The sequence below is a fragment of the Opisthorchis viverrini genome (assembly GCF_000715545.1).
Source record: "Opisthorchis viverrini unplaced genomic scaffold opera_v5_133, whole genome shotgun sequence".
Lineage (NCBI taxonomy): Eukaryota > Metazoa > Platyhelminthes > Trematoda > Opisthorchiida > Opisthorchiidae > Opisthorchis > Opisthorchis viverrini.
The window spans coordinates 110,555-115,687 of NW_008751791.1; positions in this window are offsets into that span (position 1 = coordinate 110,555).

A 5,133-nucleotide genomic window follows, 5' to 3' on the forward strand; every position below is an offset into this window, starting at 1 on the left:
CGAGAGCAGCAAGCGGGATTCCGGCCTGGTAGGGGTTGTGTTGACCAAATCTTCACACTGCGTCAGGTGCTAGAACAACGCCATACGTATAAGCGACCCACGATTCTAGTATTCCTGGATTTCCGAGGCGCATTCGACTCGGTTGATCGGTCTGTTCTTCTTGGGACGCTTGCCCGCCAAGGAATGCCCCGGAAGTTTGTAAACATAATACGCTCCTTGTATTCTCAGACTTCCGGACGTGTGACTGTATACGGAGAGCTCTGCAAAAGCTTCTGTACCCAAGGTGGTGTCCGTCAGGGATGCCCACTCTCTCCATTCCTTTTCAACTTTGCGATCGATGAAATAATGAGACGAACGTCGAAGGGTCTCCTAAACCCTAGTGTTCAAATAGCCTGTGAAGAAAACCCTGTCGATCTGGAATATGCAGACATCGTTCTTATGTCCGAAGAGGAGAAGGCACAGGTGTTTTTGGATGAACTGACCTAAGCCATCCCGTCCTTTGGTATGCACTTTGCACCCACAAAGTGTAAGATCATCCTCGTGGACGTGCAGTCACTGAACACGCCGCTTACGATCCAGGGAGAGGTACTGTAAGTTGTGGAAGTTCTGCAAGGCTCGGGCCGCCTAAGCTAACTTGAGACACCTATGGCGTCAGAGAGAATCTTGTACTAGCGCCTGGCATTTTGAAAACGTGAAAGACAGCCATGTAGCTAAGATATTTAGATCATACTGTGCTGTTCACATACCTTCGGAGTCTCATTCAAAGGTAGCTACATCGTCCGTGTGCTAAACACTCTACAAGTCGACACTCACCCAGAGGCATCAAGGATGATTAGGGATTGCCCCACCACTGACTCAAAAAGCTGGGGAGAAATGAGGGGAGTGAACAGCCTTATTGTAGACCCCGGTTCATCTATAGGATGAGAAAGTGTTGCTTTTAAATTACATAGAACAAGTTTGATCAACACAACGCCATATTTCTCGACCAGTCAAAAACAGACTCTCGGTCAAGAACTACAGCCGTCAGTTCCTGCAAGATGTGACGCTGTCAAAGCACCTGCTAAGTGTGAAAATGCAGACTGAAGTTACAGTCAGCCTTCTTCTAGTGGGGTTCCAATAACCTTTGTGGGTCAGAGAGTACCCTAGAGGCTAAGGATACCAGGTTGATACTAAGACGACTGCATATCGTTCGGGTATCCTCTTTAAAGACCGAAATGATGGTAGAAGTGTCATACAACCAACCATACCAACCATACAACCTAACTATATTTAAAGCCTTAGGGTGAAAAGAAAAGAGTGGATGAAGGAGGGGAACTGGTGCTGACTTATCACAAGAATTCTATGGTGCCTACACCTCCAAGCGCATAATCAGATAGTCTGAAGAGGGAGTGACAGCACGAAAGCCACTGATATCGATCAGCAGCCACTTATTGCAGTACTTCCAGCCAAGGGCAGGGGGTTACGGAGACTCCACCCTTGAGAGCGACCCGAACCAATAACACCCAAACTGTTCACCTCTTGCAAAACCCTCTGTCAAATCATACACCTCGCGGTTCGCACCACGGAGAACAACACTCGTCTGGGTTGGCGATGTTTCGGCATGCGTGGAACATGGCCGAGTCATTGCAGTCGACGGCGCTGGATGCTTTCCAAGGCTGAAGTACCAGCTGCACAACCGAACACTAGTCACGAATTTGTTGACGCCATCCGACACCAGCAACCCTTCTGAGGCATCGGTGGCCAGAAAGCTGAAAATGCCTTACACCATCTATTTGCAGAGGCCGCAGAGAATTTGCACTGTACTTTAGGAAGGTGCATCATGATGCTTACGTCTCATTAGTCCCTCTGGGTAGTGCAAGGTTCCAGCTGAACTGTTTTTCAAGGTGCCCAAGTGTGTCTTTCTGGAAAACGGTTTTGAGAGCGGATTACTGGGCCGTCATTTTCGTTTAGTGACTCATGGACTTACCATTTTTTATGACTGTTCGACTGAAGCGGCTTACGCGGAATACGACCATCACCAGCTGCCAGAACTTTCCCGAGTTTTCATTATTCATCACTGCTATCAGTCTTCTTTTTGAATCTTTAAAAGGCATCTGAACAATTCGCATACAATGTTGCTTGCTGGCACGATAACCTCAGTTCGATTGTATCGGAAAGTCAGGAAGACAGTTTTGAAGGTTGTTAACGTAGCCATTTGCCGATACTGAAGTTTTTCAGCCGTGTTTGGGTGATCAATAATGTTAAGATACGGTCAATACAGCTGTAGGTGATGGGTGGATACTTTGTCGGCCTATACAGCACAGGAGCGCCAAAGGTGCACGAGCTATCATATGACAACCGTCGCGAAGAGACTGGATCTTATCATGTTGTGACGGTTCATTTAGCTTCGCAACTTATTGAGTTACACTGAAGCATCCCATGGCCTTTCCTACCAGAGTGATTCAAGGAGAGACGTCTGACACTGTCCGCTAGACCTCCAGGTGGGAAGTTGGAGCAAATGTGGCAACCTATCCCCTAGAAGTTAGACTACTGCAGGAGTATTACGCCAAACACGGTTGCCTGCGGTTGAGCACTGTTGAAGGTTACCAAAAGGGATGAAGCAGTTCTGCAGTGCTCCTCGATTATTCAGAACTGACTGACTTCATCGACAGGAAAAATCTCTAATGAGCATTACTAAATCTCCTCGTAACACCTCAAAGTTAGCGTAGCCGTAACTCCATCCGAATGAACTGCAATAAGGATGAAGTGAAGTATTTTCCGTGAATTTTGGTAAACACCAAGTGCAGTTTAGCGCTATGTGTGCCACTAAAATTTACGTGGTTAAATGCACATTAAGTACGTCCTGTCAGTCGTAACCCAATATAACAACCAAATAATTCTCGGCTTGTGATAACAACGGCGTGTAGTGACCGCTCGAGATGCCACACGAAGTAGGACGGTGGTGAAAATGCGTGATTAACAGACGAGTATGAGAATATGGATGTACGAGGCGAAGGACACACTGCAGACGGATGGGGTATCAAAAATGTGATGTCCAAATTGTGGTCGGGATACGCGTCAAAACTGAGGCAGATGTTGACAAGATCAGTTTCACGCCGACTTTATCCTTATATGATGGGCTTTCGATAGGAGAAAAATATTTCCATGACGCGCAAACCATCAATAAAAAACGTTTAATTCTTCTCCATAGTACTATGTAACTCCACACAAAGTAAGGGAATCGTTCAGCTATTAAGTACGTCCTGTCAGTCGTAACCCAATATAACAACCAAATAATTCTCGGCTTGTGATAACAACGGCGTGTAGTGACCGCTCGAGATGCCACACGAAGTAGGACGGTGGTGAAAATGCGTGATTAACAGACGAGTATGAGAATATGGATGTACGAGGCGAAGGACACACTGCAGACGGATGGGGTATCAAAAATGTGATGTCCAAATTGTGGTCGGGATACGCGTCAAAACTGAGGCAGATGTTGACAAGATCAGTTTCACGCCGACTTTATCCTTATATGATGGGCTTTCGATAGGAGAAAAATATTTCCATGACGCGCAAACCATCGATAAAAAACGTTTAATTATTCTCCATAGTACTATGTAACTCCACACAAAGTAAGGGAAATCGTTCAGCTGTAGCACCCTTTCGATGCCTAACTGCGACGCTACCAGAAGGGAGCACGAGGGCTGCAATACTGCCAGGTTTTTCAGGCTCACACGGGGAGGTCGGGTTCGGAGCACGGACCTTACAGTCAATAAATTCGCGCTCTAACCAATGAGCCAGTGGCTCCTCTATTTACACTTGAGTATGCAAGTTCTAAAGAGACAGGTAAACACTAGCGAATTCTGGTACATTGTGCCATACCAGAAAGCGGACGTACATCCTTACATTAAGGCACTGCGCTAATGTTAAACTGATCTGTGTTCGGCCGATTCGCTGAGGTTAGCCTTGGTGTGTTAGGACAGCTTATTAGGTTATACTGGGTAACATCCACATCGTTTTACCTGCCACATCCAGTTAATGAACAGCAGTCTGACAAACTCTGCTCTCTGCATCCCCATGTTGGGTTCGAAACAGTAGTGACACAGTTTCTTACCACAAACTATAAGCAAAACGTGACTCCGTACCACACCCACCGTCGACATAATACGCCAGCCACCTCGCCGCATACAGTAAGGCATATAGGCAAAAAAGTGCGACTATTGGGTCTTATTATCTTTCTTGGGTGTTACTGTTAACTCGTCCCCTGTTCCACTTATTACCCGAAACTATATAGATTTTCCAAAGCCCGGGAAATTGGCCAGTTACATGTCAGTACTCACGCTGCCTCTGCGTTTGTTATCGAAATACTATCCCTCAGATTTATTGCAGCGTTTTGTGCGCAGATTTTTGAGGCAGTTGGTCAGCAAGTCGTTCTGGATAATCTATACACGGGGCCGTGTTACATTTCTAATTTTATGCGGAATCACTGAGCAAAATCCCCATGAAACATATTGGTGTGCGCAACACTTCTGTTGTATTTGTACCAATAAAGTGTGCGAATTCCAAACTCCTATAGAAATTAAAAAGTTAGAGCAGCACATGCAGCCCAAAATAACCGAGTTTTCCGGTTATATGACAGCTATATAACCGTCTAATAACCACCTTTCATGGTTAACAAGTGGTTGCTTGCATCAACATAACCGTCAAATGACCGTGTTTTATGGTTCTATAGGTGTCTTCCGATAAAGATACCTTAAGCCTATTTCTGTTTACAACGGGGAACAAAGTGATTGTTCCTGGCAATACACTCAGAGTAAGGCTTGTCAAGCCAAATTTGGTGGCACATATCCTGCACTCTATGCCCTGCATCCCGAACCACCCAACAGGATGCAGGATAACCAGAAAGCGGCACAGTCCACTTCGAAATGAACCAATCAAATTAAGCACTGACTTTTCACCAAACAGCCAATCACGCGAACTATTGTGCGCGCAATGAACTGCTGAAATGACGGAAATTTTGCAAGCCATTTGCCGAGCTGGGTGAACTGTCACCTGATCAATAGCTAATATTCGGACCTGGTGACATTCGAAACTCAGCCACCTGAATGTACAGCAGGAATGTGGTGTATTTTGTGTATGTGGACCTATCTTATA